This window comes from Taudactylus pleione, unplaced genomic scaffold (assembly GCF_031769625.1).
Source record: "Taudactylus pleione unplaced genomic scaffold, aTauple2 ptg000092l, whole genome shotgun sequence".
Classification (NCBI taxonomy): domain Eukaryota; kingdom Metazoa; phylum Chordata; class Amphibia; order Anura; family Myobatrachidae; genus Taudactylus; species Taudactylus pleione.
In genome coordinates, this window is record NW_028284494.1 from 5,491,493 (window position 1) to 5,511,854 (window position 20,362).

General features: G+C 46.0%; 1 protein-coding gene across 1 annotated transcript in view; it reads right to left on the minus strand.

Moving 5' to 3' along the window:
- Positions 1-4,054: 4,054 nt before the first annotated feature.
- The window catches only part of LOC148527001 (uncharacterized), a 158,875-nt gene continuing 142,567 nt past the window's right edge, over positions 4,055-20,362 (minus strand). Inside the window, exon 3 of the mRNA XM_088469464.1 lies at positions 4,055-4,249. The gene's annotated coding sequence lies outside the window, so the exon portion shown is untranslated. The remainder of the gene's footprint in view (positions 4,250-20,362) is intronic.

Genomic DNA, 20,362 nt, shown 5'->3' on the forward strand with positions numbered 1-20,362 from the left:
AGATGGACACTTCAATATTGCCAGTCTTTCCTTGCCAATGAAATAAAGCCGACACAAGACACAAGAGGGTAGGGAGGGTGGGAGATCAATTCAAAAGAGGCAGATTTTACCACAGTAGATTCTCTACCCCTCTCCCTAACTCCGCCCCTAACCTAACGTCCTATCGCATCTGCCTATAACTGTAAACAAACATTTTTAACTTTATTAACCCCTCTATCCCTGACTAGAAGTTTATGTGCTGTCGGCTCTATTCCTAACCTCCGTTATATTTAGATCACCAGCTAAAGCACAAAACCTAGTGTTGGGCGCAGTTTATACTGAATCTGTTGTTTTCCTTACTTATGTGCAGTTAGAACTGTAGGAAAATAAATGCCATTAACGCCAGTGGCGGGGCCTTTGGCATTCATTCTGTTTGTTCATCATCCTTTTTCTGCTGTGACACATAGCTGGAGCAATCTGTCCTAGTGCTCTTCTTTATCTCAGAAGGAAGGCTTCTGGAATCTTACATAAATAAATCTGTCTCCTGCTGATAGGAGTCTAAACAAAACCTGGTGTGCAAGAGACAGCTCAGTGTGACAGCGAGCACCTTGTCATCAATGTGTAACTTCTGCGTGGTAGCAGGACAAAGAACACAAACATGTACACTCTCCCCGGCACGTCATACAGCTGCACACACCCATCTTCTCCCAGACAGTCACAGGATTATCATGGCCTGATCTTGTGATATACAGTACACTCTTCTGCTAATGGTGCTGCATTTCAAGCACATGTGTTATTATTACATGCCTGGCTCCTATACATTACAGATTACCCTTATTGTTTACTTCTGACATATTTTATCATAAAACCTGTATCGGTTACTTTAATTACTGCCAGATGGTTATGTAACAGTTGCATCAGTGACTCCAGACAGTAATCTGAACCGTCAGCGACAGCCATGGTGTTAATTATTGAAAAATTGCAGGGATTTTCATTTTGCCCATTACATTTTCCCTTTTCTGCAATGCCGAGCCCTTAGGTAACCTTATTCCAAGCAGTCTTTTGACTGTCATGTGAGTTTAGTGTACATTCCACCACTCAGCCTTAGTTCGCACTGAATGCTGCAGCGAATGAAATGTACTTAATGTACAGAAGCTCTGCTGAAAGAAGGCCACATCTGTACACAGACATCCTGTCTGCACATGTTAGCGATAGCTCACTGAAGCTCAGGAAACAACTTTGTAGACTGTGAAATGACCCAGAAATGGAAGGAGTTCAAGGTCAATTTAGCAAGCACTTAGAATGTGATCACAAACTCATGCTTCCTATCTGCCTCTATTTAGGAGGGACAGCGCCTCTTTGAAATCCAAATAGCCCATGCCGGTTTCCTTTACTATTATTCTTCCCTTTGTTCTATAGAATCATAATATTTCTCCCACCAGTCTTTACCTGGATCCTATATTCAAAAGAATACATCAGCTGCATTTATTAATGTTGCCCTGGCATATTTGTGGTCGCAACTAGAGCCTGATTCGGAGATTTATGCAATGCCAATAATTACGCAGATTGAGTGATTTTTAGCCATTACGCATGCGTGAAAGCCGTACTGCGCACATGCAGCTATTGACTTTCGATTACTCTTTCACAGGGGATTCACTCACAAAGTGAGTGACAGGTAGACAGCGTTTGGGGGTGGCTAGGTGAATGCAAGCGTGTCGGGACTGTTTAATCGCCGTTTCATGGGTGTACATATATCAGTTATGGCAATCTCCTTCGCAGCACTTCGCAATGTGTCAGGAGAGCTGCAGTGTTTATTATTTATTTATTTATTACCAGTTATTTATATAGTGCACATATATTCCGAAGCGCTTTACAGAGAATATTTGTCCATTCACTTCAGTTCCTGCCCCAGTGGAGCTTACAATCTATGGGCCTGATTCAGACCCACTCGCGAGCGGCTGTACGCTCGCAAGTGGGTCGATGGTCTGCACTGAGCATGCGCACGACGGAGGGAGCTCCGTCGTGCGCATGCGCCAGACACGACGAGCAAAGGACTTTCCTTCGCTCGTTGTGTCCGATCAAAGGGGGCGTGCTGTCAATGTTGATTGACAGCACGCCCCCTTTGGTGGGCGTGCCGGGGGCGTGCCTCCCTGACGGGGGCGTTCCCACGGGAACGCCTCCCGTCAGAAGCCGGCCCACTGACATCACTAGTGATGTCAGTGGGAGTGATTTTGGCTCTGATAGAGCCAAAATCACTCCGGAGCTTGCGGTTGAAAACCTCAACCGCAGGCTCCGGCTCGCAAGTTCGATGGTCGCGATGGTCACGACCATCGCGGCCATCAAAATGCACGCTCGTATAGCCTGTGGGTGGTGACCCACAGCTATACGAGCGTCCAGGAGGACGCTCCATGAAAAAGGAGCCCGGCCCTCATGCAGAGCGTGCGCTCTGCTCAGAGCGTACGGCTCTGAATGAGGGCCTATATTCCCTGCCACATGTACACACACTTACACACTAGGGTTAATTTGTGTTGTGAGCCAATTAACCTACCAGTATATTTTTGGAGTGTGGGAGGAAACCGGAGTACCCGGAGGAAACCCACGCAAGCACAGGGAGAATATACAAACTCCACACAGTTAGGACTGTGGTGGGAATCAAACCCACGACCTTACACCATCTGTACTGCCCAGTGTTTGAGATAGGTCAGACTTCACTCAGAAGCTGCATGACTACCCGATCCGTGTCGATGTTGCCGATGTTTACATTGATGCATGTCATCGGACGGATATGAGAAAGTAGTATATATATATATATACTGTATATATACTGTATAGTCATTATCACACAAGTTTGGAAGGAGATTGCAAGTAAGTTCTGTGAGCTCTCTTTGCTAGTTCCAATTATCTGATGCACTTTGTATTTTTGCTAGCCATGTTAACTACTTCATACATTATGGAACTATGCAAATCTATGTTGTTTCTATGTGGGTTGTGATTATTAGATTGGTAATATCTATGTGGCTCCACATAAAGAACAATTTATGTTCACATTTCTTAATAATTATGTGTTGCCATTCCTATGTTGCAGATTATGAATGATTATGTCTAGTGGTCGTTAAAGATCTTTAAAATATTTCCATTATGGACTTGCTGCTAAGGGATGTAAAATTTCCAGCTGACTAATATTAAATGGGACGTTAAACAGTCAGTTTAAGTTTCTAATTTATTAATATTAAATGTGACGCCAAACAGCTAGCCCCACGTGGAAGATAGTCATATAAAACCATTTGTGGATATTTATTCATGTTTATTCATTTTTTATGCCAGTTGGTCTATATAATTTGAGATTCTAAGTATGTTATAATTTCTGTCATTAGGCCTTACAGCGACTAAAGTCCTCAGTTTTTGCCAGCTTCCGGTGGAAAAAATCTTTAATTTGTCAAATCTTTTGATGTTCGGTATGTATGCATTATGTATATAATTTGTGTTGATTGTAGAAGTTGTTACCATTTTTCCCGACTGTAACCATATTTAAAAGTCATCCATTTAAGATTGTACCCCTGAGGGAGTTCCAGTTTTGGGACGAAACCCGTAGGGTATCGATTTCGTCCCTTTCTGCTATCTGTGCAGCTTACCACCAGTGAGCTCACATCCGCAAGGGTGCTCTACACTAACAGTGGGATGTTTTAACATCATGTTTTAATGTAAGCAATTGTACAATATTTGTATTTTTATCCAAATAAATACATTTTGGAATTTTCTAATGAGAGGCCATTTGGCCATTTTTTGGGTGACATTCTGGTGAGCGGGTATATTTTCAGGACCTCTCATTCTGAGACTACCAAGTGAAACTGCAGTCACAGGCTGAATAAATCTAATGAAATAATCTTGATCATCACATTAAAGACTCTATATTTGAATTATTAAGTCTGAATTTATTAAGTCTGTATTATCACACATCAGCTCCATCGGGTATCTCTTGTATCATATATATATATATATATATATATATCTATGTAAGGCGCTGCGGAACCATTGTGGCGCCATATAAATAAAGGATAATAATAATAATAATATCTGCTGCAGGTCACATCCAGCCGCGTGCAGCAGATGTCAATAAGAGGCACACTTCCGGGTCCCGCCTGCCTACGTTGCCGAGTAACCGATTAGCTTGCAGAACGATAAGCAACTGCTTAGCTTGCGGTCCACCAGGGAAAGGCTCCCCGTCCTACAGCACAACAACCGGGAAAGATGACGGCTAGAAAACATGGACCTGCACATGAAACACACAATTCAATACAATCAATAGAACATCTCACATGCAAAAGCAACATAAAATTCAGTACATTCAATAGAACGTTTCTCATAAAGAATCAAATGGACATACATAAAACCGGAATCAAAAACAGGTACAAAAACAATTATAACCCCCCCCCCAAAAAAAAAAAGAAGTTAGAAGTTAGAAGAATACAAAAATCACCATATTACGAATATATAGCCATCTATGAAGAGAATCTACACATAATATCCACTCTGGAGATTCATAATGGATTGAGGGGCTGATTCAGACCCGTTCGCTATGATGCGAACGCTCGTAGCTGGCCGATAGTCGCTATCTGCTCATGCGTACACATCGCAATGCGCATGCGCAAACCTATGCGAGAGATCAGGATGCGTTCGCTCGCTGCGTATAGACTGCCCAGTAGAGTGATTGACAGGAAAGGCAGGTTGTGTGGGTGGTGACAGAGGCTGACCACTGGAAACGGGGGAGTGGAGATGCGAACGCAGGCGTGCCTGAGTGTCTCAACGCCGTTTCAGAGGCGTGCATAATTAAAAGGCAGCATCATAGTACACGTCACTTGATGGGATTTCACTCTGAAGTGATCTCTGTGATTGCGGCAGGGTAAAGGCAACCATAAGTGCTGCAATCGCATCCGATGGTGCTCGAGGTACCAATGTTTTCAATCACTTCCTGGAGATGAATTGCGCTAGTGGGCATCTTAAGACAGGCTGATGGGCATCTACATAAACAAAGTGATCGCACGCCAAGACATAGTGAGCGTGCTAATGCCTTGCCTTGCAATCGCATGCCATGCCGTAACTTAGCGCACTTTGCATACGCTGGGAGCGAGCGGGTCTGAATGAGCTCCTGAGATCCATAATATAAGGAAATTACATCAAACTATTCCAATTGATTTTTTAATTCAGACCTCTAGGGAAAACACAATCCAACCTAAAGATCCACCAGGCTTCTAACAAAAAGAGAGCTTTCACCTGATTACCTCCTCTGGAGGTTCTGGATATGATAAATGATCATATATTTTAATGCAGAAAGGGGGTGTCCACAGTTTTTGAAGTGCTTGGCCACTGACTGATCGATATCTCTACATGCAATAGCCAAATTAATAGCTGATCTATGCAGCGGCATCCTATCACAAAATTTCCGTGGTTTCTGTTCGTGGTTTCTGTTCAGATCATCACCAACTGGGCAGCCCCGTTACCTACCCCAACCTCTGACTACCTGTGACCAACTTTGCGAATGGATCCTCTGTGAGGGCATAATCGCAAAACAATCGCTGCATGTAGATCCCTGAATCAGGCCCTTTATCCACACCCCCTGGAGATGCAGCTGGTCACTACCAGTGCTAATAGACAAGAGTAGGGGCAGAGAGCATTAGCAACGAGAATGTACAAACACCATCCTAGCTGCTTGAACAGCCAGCAAGGACTGGGACCTGCAATGCTGAGAGCTCTTACATCTACCGAATGTCAGTGCTGCAGGTTATAGGTATCAGGGGTAGAGTATACCTATTCAATGGTTATATGGGGAAAGGCACCCGTAAGCCCATCTAATCAGGGTCGTATGGAGTGTTACAATCACTTTAGATGATGCTATGGCCAACTGGAAAGTAGAAACCCAGGGTTCGTCAGTTTCCCTTAGCCCTTAAGTACATGTTAGAGATGTAGACACCATGGTACAGTATTAAGGATATGTTTCTCTGTATATTTGTTGAGAAGCCTAGCGGTATATTTACTAAAAGTCGATTTTAATAGATTTAAAACTGATCACATTTCAGGAGCTAAATCACACATTTACTAACACTTAAAAAAAGAAATAAAAAATTGTCTATTAGTAAATGAGTGATTTAGCCCCGGAAACACAACATCGAAGTTGATAAATTTTGATTGATTTTAATAGATTTTTAAACCAATCGAAAGCAAATAAATATACTCCCTAGTGTGTAAATCTGAGCACGAGAATGACACATATGTGTGTATCTCCATAAATAAGTGTGTACATTTAATAACAATATGGATTGTGAGTCCGGAATACCAGCATCACGTAGCTGGCGTCTTTCTATTGGCGATAAATCCTGTACACTGCTCATAATTTCATTTAATTTTAGCTCTGGCAAAATATGTGTGCCCGTATTCCATGAAATTCCAAGTATGTCCGAGGCTGCTCTGCGAGAATAGAATGATAGCTGCAGTGAGCCTTAAATTCAGAAGGTGTAAAGTCTTAAAAGCACATGAGAACAGACATTCTTCAGGAAAAGCTTTCTAAAGTATAAATCTATATGTAGAGAGCGGTGAAATAGTCTCTTTCTTCGCTGTTCCTCTATGGTCCAATACAGGAAACATATCACAGTGGTTTGATGGTGGAATTCCATCTTGTAGATTATAAATTATGCTCTGGTGTACAAATTATACAACATGAATGTTATTCGGTTTGTGTCTATTACAGTAGAATTTTATTTTACATAGCTCCAAAGTATTCTGCAGAAGTGTGCAATATAAAAACCTCTGCTCTTCCACATATATACCTCCATCTTGCTCGGTAAACATATGCACAGTAAATGTGGGGAAGTAGTCGTCAACCCGGCGGTCGAAATGACGGCGATCAAGATACCGATGCTGGAATCCCAACAGCAGTCAGAATCCCGGCACCGGAATTCCAAACGCTGCCATCCCAATGGTAAGTATTAGGGTTAGGGGGAGGCTGGGGTTTATAGAGGGAGGGTTAGGTTTAGGGTGCGGGATGGGAGGTTTAGGGTTAGGCTGCGGGGAGGGAGGGTTAGAGTTAGGGTACTACTTACTAGTTGGGTTGGGATTCTGACTGTCAGGATACGGCTGTCGGCAATCTGACTGACGGCATCCTGACCACCGGGATCTCGTACCCAACCCTAAATGTAAACATCACCCATGACAAAGATTTTCATTATTGTAATTAGATATATATATCGGCCACTATGTCTGACAGTTCTTTTCTTACCACATAATTTATATGTTTATACAATACAACTTTTGAGTCGCTTGTTCTGAAACAAAGAGTCATTATTTATTAGCTGAAGGCTTCTTTCAAGTGGCATGTCCATTGTTTTCTATTCCAGTAATCTTGCTGAGCATTTACAGTTGTTAATGAGACTGTAAAGGAGCGCTGAGTACTGCAGAAAATGTTGTTCTCTTACATTACAGTTCTGGCAATGCTTACAAGAAGCACATCTCAAGACTGCGAGTATTTCTGAGCGTTTCTATTGGGGTGCCTGTTTATGTGGGATTTTTTCCAAGACCCCAGGCCAAGCCTGGATGGTCATCGTTAGAAAAGAGAGAACAACGGGCCTGATTCAAAGATGGAAGCAAATATGCGAAAATATGCAAATGACGCATGCCACCAGGACCTAAACTGAGACGCCCACCATCGGTTGCACATCGGTCGATCATTGAACCTTTGGATAACCCTATGTTTACTCACAATTGCCGTCGGAACTGTGACGCTGGGGCCTTCGCAGCTGTGTACGGGATTAAAACGTTCTCTTGTCACACCTGCGTTTGACCTGTCACCCTTCCACTTGTTGCTGCCCACCTGCCTGTCAATCACTTTATGAATTGATCCTTACTGCAAGAGCCAATGGTAATCCCTCGGGGCGCATGCACTCTGTGACTCCAACGCATGGGCAGTAATTAAACATTGGCCATTTGCGATAAAGTCAGCTTTGCTTCCATCTCTGAATCAGGCCCTTGATCGCATTGCCTGTGAGCCACTGTGAACCTCAACATCCAAATAAGGAACTGCCAACTCTGGGATGCTGAATGACAGGGTAATGCCATTTAGTAGATTTATTCTTGAAATTATAGGACAGCAAAAGCTGGATCCCATCTTGAGGAACAGTGCTGTGCATGGTGCCCTCAGTGCTCACCATTTGCATCTGACTTGTGCCCACTGTCTTTGGTCCTGTGCCCCTGCAACACACATTATAATTTTTACTTGTGGTTTAAATTCGAGGCATGAGTTTCATCATGGAACCATTGAGGTTTCTTAGGTTTGTTTCCAAGTGGTACGTACAGGAGTCACTTGGAAACCTTATTTCAGTTTTCTGGGTTGTTGGGTTTCCATGAATACAGTATCTGTGTTGGATTTTTTTGCAACTGCTGACAGGAGACTCTTCACTAGATCCATCTCTGCACATTTGGATGTGGAATTCAGGCTATTTTGTTTCATTTGTTATATTGATCATTTACTTGCGTAACATGTCCTTAATTTGGCAAGCCATGTTCATGGTTGGATATTGCAGACTGTTCAGATTTCAAGCACAGGTCAACAGTTAAAGCTATAAAGATGAGACACAAAGACACTTTCTTATTTTTAATTTTAGAAAAAAACCTTTTCAAAGACATTCATTCAATGCAGGCTTAATGTCCTCATGTGGTTTATGTCTCAGTATTTACTGTAACAAAAACCTTATATCAAGTCCGCACACAAACCTCTTTGTCTTCATCAGGGGTGGGGAACCTTTTTTCTGGCCGAGGGCCATATTGATATATATAACATAATTCGCGGGCCCGGTGCAGGTCACGTCCCCCTCCGTGTGACGTCACATGGGACGGGGCCACAAATGCCAGTGATTACAGCAATGCCCAGAGTATCCTGAGGATGCTCTGGGGAGCTGTAAGGCAGCAGTGTTACAGTCTGAAGCATCCTGGACGCTTCAGGCGGCCCTGCTACATAGATTCTTGCTACATGGTGCCATTCTAGGCACCCTGCTAGCCAGATGAGGCTAGCAGAAAAAAGCTCAGAGGGCCACACCAAATGATTCTGCGGGCCTTATACGGCCCCCGGGTCTGAGGTTCCCCATCCCTGGTCTAAATGATGTAGTACATTTGGTGTTATTCTGGTGGCCTGATTTAAGTCCGTATTTAAAGCAACAATCACATGAAAAAATTAGGTGTGCTTTTTTTTTTTCTAAACATAAATCACTGTGATAGTCTATAAGAAGAATATACAGTAGGTGTTTAGGCTATTGGTTTGTTTCTTCAGGCTGCTATTAATTCTGCAGTGCGCATTGGACTACTATGGCAACCACAGTCACGTTCCTCATGATGTAGTGAACAGATGTTTTGGAATGTCCCTCTGAGTTCTGTCTGTTATGTGTACTATAAAACTGTATCCTTCCTTCTCCCCTATACCTTCAAATTACACGTTCAAAGCTGATAGAACTGGCACCCATATTTTGTAAGGCTCAGAGAGATTTTGAAAAGAAGTGACAGATTTGAAAAGGGACAGCTAATGCATGCTTAGAAGGTACATATCTACCTCCCAATGGTCTTCATTTCAGCAGGGCTGTCCCAATTAAAGGGAATGTCCTGATGCCCCTCAATCAAATTTGCAGCGTGATAGGGGTATATCCCTGCTGTATGCAGGGGAGGCAGAGGCATTGTGCAATAAAACATTTGTTGGTGGGACAGTCGTGCTAACCATGTTCCCAGCATGCACAGCAAAACCCTCTTGTTCCACTTCCAGGATTCCTAGCATTGGGAGGTATGTTAACTTACTATTTAAAGTAAATAATAATGTATAATCTTCTATTTGAGATTGTCATTTTATATAGCAAATGCAACATTGTTTACTGCTTTAATTTCTCAAATGTCAAGTGACTTTACCTTTAAATTATATCTGGACATGTTTTTGTGCTTGCCTTGCTCTAAAGCACATGATAATTTCTCAGAAGCTGTTGTGTGGCTTAATGCATACTTATTGCTGCTTACCAAACACAGAGGACTAGATCCTGCTTGAGCTCATAACAAAGGAATAACAGTGGAATTGTGCAAACATACGTTACAATAACAACACTATAAGTAATCGCTTACAAAGATGCAAAAGATTTTTAGTTATTTTCAAATTTGTGTGTATGTTTGTGTATGTATGTATGTTTGTGCGTGTGTGTATATGTATGTATGTATGTGTGTGTATATGTTTTAATAAATAAGGAAAATTTTCTGAGACCACTAACATTAGTTAAGTCACCCATAGTTTTATTATTCTACCATACTTAACTTAAACTTACTCAACTAAAATAACGACACTGACAACGAAATAGATTTGCAAAAAAGAGGTCGCAGCCAAATTGATTAAAATCGTATCAGAAATTGAATTGTATAATTGAGCATGGTGGCGAAAAAGCAGTGCTAACTCGGCTACAGCCCATATGAGAGTATATTACTAAGAAGGAGGTGGAGAATCCACCACCAAATGTGAGCTGTCTTGAGTAGTACCATCCCCCCTTAATCTAGCACAGTGCTGATCCCTCCATAAGATGGAGACCTGGTCCTCCCCTAAGGCAGTGACCGACTCGCCTCTCTCAAAGGGGGGATGCTAGCCAAGTTCAGCTGCACTAAATTGAGCCAACGAGGAGCACTGCTTTCCGCCAGCTGCGCCTCACCTGTTGGAAGAAAAAACATAGAAAACAACATTCCAACGAACAACATCGGCCCAAGCCGATTCAATAATTGTAGGGTGGGCGGGTGGGATCACAACTGGAAAAGAGGAAACCGACTCCTCCCAGCACCCTAATATTCCTAAACAGAGCCCGCCCAAACAGGTCCCTGATAGGCTGTCAGTACTGATTGATCCATTAACCTAACCTATAACGAGACTGCAACCCTAAGCCAGTTCTAACCAGTATTAGCACAATAAAAAACAGGGTGCTTATGTCCTCTCATGCTTATGCTAGCATTCGCGTGCTTTAAGTCACCCATAGTTTTATTATTCTACCATACTTAACTTAAACTTACTCAACGAAAATAACGACACTGACAACGATATAGATTTGCAAAAAAGAGGTCGCAGCCAAATTTATTAAAATCGTATCTGAAATTGAATTGTATAATCCAGCATGGTGGCGAAAAAGCAGTGCTAACTCGGCTACAGCCCATATGAGAGTATATTACTAAGAAGGAGGTGGAGAATCCACCACCAAATGTGAGCTGTCTTGAGTAGTACCATCCCCCCTTAACCTAGCACAGTGCTGATCCCTCCATAAGATGGAGACCTGGTCCTCCCCTAAGGCAGTGACCGACTCACCTCTCTCAAAGGGGGGATGCTAGCCAAGTTCAGCTGCACTAAATTGAGCCGCCGAGTAGCACTGCTTTCCGCCAAATACGGGGTCCACTGACAACGTACCGCCACCAGCTAATAAGGACCACTAACTGCCACCAATACCAGACAAAAGAGCTGAGACAAACAAAGCCAAACCTTCTCCTGCCAAATGCACTCCATCCGGTCTATAGAAGTCAACCTCTTCAAAACGCATATGGGGGTGTTTGATGACACGCCCTCCCAGACCTGCTACATAACGAGACACTGCGGCATTCAGTTTTCTCCTCACCCTATCTAAAGCCGCTCCACTTTGCTGCCCTCTCCAGAACCTACGAGGAATAACTTCCGACCACACTAACTGCACCTGCGGCCAACGCTCAGCTATTGTTTGAAAATCCCTTTTCATGACAATGATGATCTCAACACCTTTACACGTGCCCAAATCATTGCCGCCTAGATGGATGCTCAAGCAATCCGGGGCACCCCATTTCTTCTCTGAATCCCAAAGAAGAGACAACAGGCCACTCCATCTAAAACCTCGCACCCCAATCCATCGCACATTACCGGGGCTATCATCGAATACCCTACCACAACCTGTAAGGGGAAAATTATTAAAGGAACATTAGTGTATATATCCAAGATAAAGTAACCAACAACGAGGGCGGGGAAAAAACTGAGTTGTTTGAGTGACCCAGATGGAGGTGAACAACACCAAAACCTCAATTGAGGGCAAAAGTTGAAAAGAACTCCAACCCCCCCTAGCGGCGGGTAGCTTAAGGCACTGGGTTTCCCAAAAAACAAACTCACATGAAGCGCTGTCTAATTAGGCAGCATGTCGCCTCTAACGTAACCTTTATAAGCGGAAGACCTCCAACGACCCAGCGTCGCTGGAAGAACCCGCTGCTGCCGCACAAGTAGCCGTGCCAATCCTAAAAGAGTGTGTGCCATAATGCTCTACTGGCAAATCAAGTGCTATCAAACACCGTTTAAAAATTGCAGAGAATTGAAAACGCGTCAGCGGTGAAAGGTCCTCGTGAATTAGCCATTGCAAACCACCCTGCGGACGCTGGAGATTGTAACGCTTAGCTATGCTTACGGGGCATATGCTCGGGTCCGGATGCGCAGGGATCGACAACCAATGCCCCCTACCTAATTGGTCGGTTTTTGATCTCTGAATTTTGAGCAAGATCAAATCTGATTTAACCATCACATTATCCAAAAGATTCCCCGTGCTCGTTGACTTCTTGCTGGCAGCCGCCAGCTCGCCTACCTGCATTGCCCTGAAAAATGCCAAAACAAAAGATAAACTGAACAATCCCGCTTCATACTGGCCTAGGGCTACCCCTGCCACCGCCACCAGGAGATTCTTCAATAAACCGGTGTCGACCGGCCTCCGAGAGTCACCTTGGCCCGCCTGCTCTCTAGCCCAACCTTTCAATGCTTTGGCAAGAATAAATGACTTGGTTGGGTCTACCAAGCCGCGCAAGCGCGAAAAATATGAAATGCCAGCTAAGGCACCGGACATTGCTGCCTTAGACTGGCCCCGCTCATGCCACGACCAAACGAACTGTAACATGTTGTCCTCCATGGTCTTACCCCAATCTACTTCAGCTAAGAAGGCCAGCCACGAATCCCACGCAGCCGTATAGGACCTTAAGGTGCTCGGTGCCAAAGCTCTCAAGGCGAGTCCATCGATGCCGGCCCGATGATCTGCCAGACATGAGCAGGACAAGGTAAGCCATGAACGCTGGCTGTGGGCGTCAATGACCTAAACCTAGACCATTGAAAACGATAAAGCATCCGCTATCTCGTTTTCAACACCCAGGACGTGCCAGGCCTGAATTCAATGTTCCCCCTTAGACATAAAAGTATCAAATGCCTAAGTAAACTGAGAGCCTGAGGACAGACGGCCCTCTGGTTGTTTATGGCCTGAACCACTCCCAAGTTGTCGCACCAGAAACTTATGCTACGATTACTAAGCTGCGCAGCCCAAATCTCTACTGCCACCACAATTGGGAAAAGCTCCAAAAGGAGCATATTGGTTGTAAAACCGGCGTCATGCCAGCTTTTCGGCCATGCTTCCGCGCACCATTGCCCCTCGAAAAAGGCCCCAAAACTGCAAGCACCAGACGCATCCGTATAAAGCTGGAGTTCAGAGTTGGCCACCGATTTGGGTAACCAAATCTTCACCCCGTTGAAATCCCACAAAAAGGCGCACCACAAACGCACGTCCTCCTTAAGCTCCCTAGTCAAACAAATTAAATGGTGCGCCTTTTTAAAGCCCGCCGTGGCCCTTTCCAACCTACGGCAGAAGATCCTACCCATAGGGATCACCCGGCAAGAGAAATTAAGGAGGCCGAGTAATGACTGCAACTGCTTCAATGAAATCTTCTTTGCAGAGAGGCAGAGCCCTAAATACTCCCGCATCTTAGCGACTATATCGTGTGGCAATCGACATAAGCCCATCATGGTATCAATCTCGATACCTAAATAGGACAAAACTGTGGTAGGCCCTTCTGTCTTCTTCACCGCAATGGGAACGCCCCTAAACGTGAAAAAGAGCCTGCACTGATAAAAGCAGCTCGCTACAAACGTCGCTATCCGCTGGACCAACTAAAAAAAATCATCTAAATAATGTGCTATCCCAGTTTTTCCCGAACCCGCTCGAATGCACCATTGCAAGAATGAGCTAAAACACTCGAAAAAGGAACAGGAAATGGAGCAACCCATTGGCAAACATTTATCAATGAAATAATGAACCGTCAAACTTAAAACCCATGAACTTAAAAGACTTGGGGTGCAATGGAAGTAACCTGAAAGCAGACTCTATGTCTGTTTTCGCCAATAGCGCTCCCCTACCAAACTCCTGCACTATCCGGAGGGCGTCCTCAAAAGATTGGTAAGCAACGCTGCAATCGTTTGGATCCAGCGCATCGTTAACTGACAGGTGCTGGATCAACCGAAATTTACCTACTTCCTTCTTGGGAACAACGCCCAAAGGAGATATGCACAAATCCGCTAAGGGAGGAGACGGGAAGGGGCTGGCCATGCGGCCCAAATCCGCCTCCGCCATCACTTTGTCCCTCACAATATCAGGGTAATCCCTGGCTGATTTAAGGTTCCTTTTTGCTAACACAAAAACTGGCCTAACTATTGGCAAACGAAAACCCTCCCAAAAACCCTGCAACAAAAAGCCCGCTTCTGCTCTAAGCGGATAGCGGCCCAACCACCGCTCAAGAACATCTATTTGCACTGGTGAAAAGGCTCTATTTAGCACTACGCTGCTCGCCTTGCCCAGCTGCTTGCCCACCTGTACGCTTGCACTCCTTAACTGTGTGACTACCTCCACACGACAGACAGGCATGCTTAAAACGGCAGCTGGCTCCTCTGCTACACTGTCCGTTATTAAATGCGAAGCATTTACCCTTTCCTGCCGTGTTGAAACCCGGACGGGCAACAAAGGGCTGTTTACGGCCAACTGGTGTCTCAGTGGTGGGTTTGTTTTGCTGGGTGACCTCAAGCCAAACCTCCACGTCCTTATAACCGAAGCTAAGAATTTTTTGGCCATCCTGCTTCTTACGGAAAGCCTCGTCATATTGACGCCAAACGTTATGCCTAGCGGACAACTGCATGCTATGAACCAGGTCTAAATACTTAAGGATGTTCAAAAACTCGGCAGGCCTAGTTTCAGTGTAACAAGCCGCGAAAATGTACATCCCATTTCCTCGGCCGCTGCCCCCCCAGCTTTAGCTAGATCCAAAGCTTTTTTTGGCGTCATGCGTAATAGAAAACATGTCAACGTACTTGCCTTTCCTAATACGCTCCCTAACTTTCGATCTAACGCCTCTTAAAATGGCAGTGTTAGAGCAGTGCACCGCATCGCCCGTCGCATCCGAAACCGAGCTCCCAGCTGAACTACGCGCTCTATTCGGGCTATTACGCTTCCCTTTCAATTGTTGAACAAAATAGCGCATTAACTTACGCGGTTTATCAACTGAACTGGATGAGTTGGACGAATCCTCCGAGTGTGACAAATCAACGGTGCTTTGATGCAATGTTGTCTCACCTGCTCCAGAAGTCGACGGGGTAGCGGGCCCCACGTCGGAAGCTGCATCTTGACTCGCGTTGTGCGGTGCGCCCACCATGGTTGGAGTTGACGACATCCACTGTGGTCGCAGCATCTTGAGCCAGAACGGCCGGAGTCGATGGACGCTGTGAACTAGGAACACACCATTAGAACCGTTCACATCCAAAACAGAAGCCGCTGCGGGGGCTTGAGGTGGGTCTAATGCGGGCGGGGAAGCCAGTGTTTGCACGTGGCCCAAGCGGGGCGGGGTGGGTGGCCTAATCGGAGGAGGGGCCGCTGGCAGAGGGGGTTGCGGGATGGGATCCTGTCGCAAAAAATAGCCCGGCGTTTGGTGGGAAACTGGATGCTGAAGGTGGAACCACGTAGGAGCGCTATAAAAATGTTGGCCCGCATAGGGCGGCACCGTCTGCTGCATGAAATGACCCGACGCCTGAGACAACTGCGGGTCAAAGTACTGCTGCATGAACGCCGGAGGGGCGGGTGGGAGCGCCTGCTGCCCGAAGCCATGGCCAAAATGAGGGGACCATTGCGTTCCTAATGCAGGGCTGTACACAGGCAGGTTATGCTGCGCGGGACCACAAACAGTAACACTGGGCACCTGCGGCAATGGTGCCGTAACAGGTAACAATAACTGCGGCGTAACAGGGGTGCTGCGAGCGGAGACACTGCGATGTCCATCTGCAGCAGCACCGCGCCTTATAGGGAAAGCCTGCAGCCCAGCCGGGCTGGAGAACAAAAAAATTGCCAGAGGGGGATTGTATTTGAATAGGGGTGCAGAGCCCCACCCTCCCTGCCCCTAAGGCAGTGGAGGGCCACGATGAAGGGCTGCGCAGGTGCTGGGGGTCAGCAAGCGCCTGATTTATTAAGGGGGTGGGGCCAGGGACTGGGGTCAGCGACCCCACCCTCGCCGCTTCCTGACTGCCGGCGGCCATTAACGCAGGGCCCTGAAGGCCCTGCACACTTACAATGGCCGCCGCTGTTTGCTGGGCGGGGCCAACGGCGGGAGCGGTGACCGCGACAACGCTCCCGCCGCCAACCCCCAGAGACTGAGAGGCTCTTGGAGATGGGCCCCCACCGCGGGCCAGCCAAACCTGGAGGCCCGACGGTGAAGGCGCGAGGACGCCGGGGCCCGCGCTGTAAGCAGTCGCCGCCGGCACCCTGGATGACACACGCGCGGGCGCAGTGCACACGCCGCGCGTGTAAGGAGAGGCGGCGCCCACCGCAAGCGGCCTGGCTGCATCGACCAGCCGCTGGGGGGGGAGCATTGCGGCACGGGCGCAGCATAATGGATGGGGCACAGAAGGGGGGGTATCAATAAATGCAGAGGGAAAAGAGCAGGCAGAGGGAGGTGAGGAGCGTGAGGGGGGGGATACACGAGAGGGATGAAAAATAGAGGAGATGCAATAAAGGAGAGGCAGAATATATGGGATAGTAAATGAAGGTAAAAACAAACAGTGGCAAGAATAAGTATTATGACACTGAGGTACTGAGGTACTCATCCAGAGGAGATCACAACTGGAAAAGAGGAAGCTGACTCCTCCCAGCACCCTAACATTCCTAAACAGAGCCCGCCCAAACAGGTCCCTGATAGGCTGTCAGTACTGACTGATCCATTAACTTAACCTATAACGAGACTGCAACCCTAAGCCAGTTCTAACCAGTATTAGCACAATAAAAAACAAGGTGCTTATGTCCTCTCATGCTTATGCTAGCATTCGCGTGCTTAAAGCATACTTGCCTACCGTCCTGATGTGATCGGTAGCCTCCAGGAAATTGTGTGCCGCTCCCGACCTCCCAGGAAGGAGGGCAATCCTCCTGGCTGCCGCCCGTCCCTCCTATCCCCTCTGCAATTACCTCTGAATTGCCTGCAGCAGAGGGGGTGGGTGGTGACGCGATTTGCTGAATCTCGCCATTTTGGCCCCACCTCCTGCTTCACACTGCCTGTAATATCGGTATTGTGTAGCGGGGGCGGGGCCAAAATAATGCGATCGTGTGGCTCAGCCCCACCCACCAATACTCACAGCCTGGCCAGCTCCGCCTCCTTGAGCTGGACACGCCCCCTGTCATGCCGATCTAGCTGCTTCCTCCCGAAAGGGGCAGCCAGAAAGTCGGCAACCCTGTAGTAAAGTGGCCCCATCACCAACACAATATTGAGTCAGCCATTGTCTGTGTCTTGATCAAAATTCAGCACAAAACAGCTTACTGTATGGTTTCTCAGGGAAGTAGTTTGTGCCTCATGCCTCAGTGATGTCACTACTTCCTAGAGAACAAAAAGGCTGGAGATCGGCTAAGCCACAAAATGGCTGTCCCCACTGTGTCTAGTTATTGGGCCAACTTTAAAAGCCTTTTACTAAGTTGCGTTTTGCAATCCCAGTACTTCTGTGTGTATCTCTGAAGCCTTTGTGTCAGCTTTGTACATGTCTATAAAAGAACATGATCGCAGGGCAGCCGGAGCTAAACACAGTCACCTTTTCCTGTCTCTTTCTTGCACTTGTGGCTTTTCTTCCTTTTTTTTCGCCAAGACACCATTTACCAAATCTGCAACCTGGGGTCAAGCTGTGTAAAACAAGAGAGTGGCACAAGCCCCCTAGTTTGTTTACATCGGACTGACAGAGGGGGTGAGATTTATCTGCCATTGAGATAAATGTTTTTAAGCAAGTAATCATAAAGTCATAAAGAGGCCATTAAGCAAAATGTTTCCGATTTAAACATTAGTTCTATGATAAATAACCACAGAGTCTCCAATAGAACCACAGTCAGGGGTCTTGTTATAAATATAAATGTAAGAACTTGTTTAGATAACTTATAAACTTGCTTTACTATGATGTGAGTGCATAATGCTGTATGTAGCCGGTGCTGTGTCTGGCGCACTACGATAAAATATTACAGGCATTTCACACTCATGTATTACAGAAATAATACATGTGATCATGATTTAGGTGGAGGGTCAAAAATAAATCATACATGGTTTTTGTATGTGGAGAATGTCATAATATTAAGCATATTTGTTTCCCCACAATAAATCGCACTGATGTGATTGGGTTTATGCAGTAATTTTATAATTAACTGTTCATGACTCAATGCTGCTGTAGATCAGCTTCCATTTTATGTTACAGCGCCATACCCCCAGCCCATTACAAACATGGAGGAACAGGAGCCACCAGCTTCACACCAGCTTCACAGGTAAGAGGCTATTGGTTGTTGCCCCTTCATGTTAGTGACCAATATTCAGTGTGGGGGAGCTGCGGTGACAACGAAGACACTGAGGGGCCAATTTATCATTGTCACAAGCCGCCGCTGCAACAGTTCTCCGGGCAGCTCTCTCAGGATTGCTAGGAGACGTGGACGACTCGCTGCTACTCTGTGAAGTCCTCCTACCTGGCTGCTCCATCATCTCTACCTTTACCGGATTGGCTCCTTCTCCTTTTTCTTTGCCGCTTGCTTGTTGCTCAGTTGCCAGTGATAGCGTCAGTATGTGCCTTCCGGTTCCTGTGGGTGGAATTTCATGCTCCTATGTTCCAGTTCTTGTGTCCAGTGTGTATTTACAGTCTCAGCCGCTTTTCAGCGTCTGTCTGGATATCCTGCTTTAAACATCACAGCAGGCTCAACCGCACTACTACTTTTGTCTTTTGTTGAACACATCCCCGTAGACTCAGCCGCACATCAGCGACTGTGTGGACTTTCAGCATCTACTTCACGGTACTCTCAGCACTGCAGTACCCAGGTTGACTCTATTATTAGACATCGCTGCAGCCTCAGTTACACTTCAATGTCTGTGTGGACTATCTGCTACATGGTTCACAGCAATCGGAGCGTCGGAGCTTAGGTGTGTGGTTTCTCCTGGGGATCATTCTACCCTTGCTACACTACTATTCACGTCAGTGCCAGCTTGGCGGAGCAAGCGTTAATTTCTTTGGAGCCTTATGGTGCTCAAACACTGTGTGTGGATTCCAACACAGGGGCAGACGAGCGCACCAGCGGGGAGCGGTTTCTCGAGGACATACATTCACAGGCGGCTCGGGCTGCCCTCTGTGCCAGACACGGGATCCGTGACACCTCTTCCCCCGCTGGAGGCGAATTCGGAGGAATACTCCGCAGAACTGTGCCCTTTCTACAGACCGGAGTCTGTTACAGAACTACAGCGGAGTGAGTATCTACAGCAGGTTGCTCTTACATCTCCGCCAGTATATACATTCGATTCTGACTTTGGATAGACTATTAAGGAGACTGATCCCCTTACATTTATTGGATACTTCAGTGTAATGAATTTCCAGTTTTTATCGTCCAGCTGCAATTTTATGCAGTGGATATGTCAGTGCCATTGATTTTTAGCTCCCATTTCAGGTGTATGGACACATTTTTTTATTTTTAATTCATCGTGACATTTATATCTATGTGGTTTTTTTACTTTATATTTTGTATGGTTTGTCTGTGATCTTGATTTGATGTTATACATGTGCTCCCGGGAGTTATCAGTTTATGAATAAATATTGTTTAATATTGAACATTTTTTGTCTAAGCTCATGACTACCTAGCGCCTTTGCAGAAATTTCTGGTTCACAGCAATCCTCACCTAGTATCAATCAGCCCTCAAGGGGGCGACATGGTCACCAGACCACCACCTTGCCAAGTATCAATCAGCCCTCAAAGCTGCGACGTGGTCACCAAACCACTACCTTGCCAAGTATCAATCAGCCCTCACGGCTGCAACATGGTCACTAGACCACCACCTTGCCAAGTATCAATCAGCCCTCAAGGCTGCAACCTGGTCACCAGACCACCACCTTGCCGAATATCAATCAGCCCTCAAGGCTGCGACTTGGTCAACAGACTACCACCTCGCCCAGTATCAATTAGCCCTCAAGGCTGCGACTTTGTCACCACACCACACCACACCTTGCCAAGTAACATCAGTCTTGAAGACT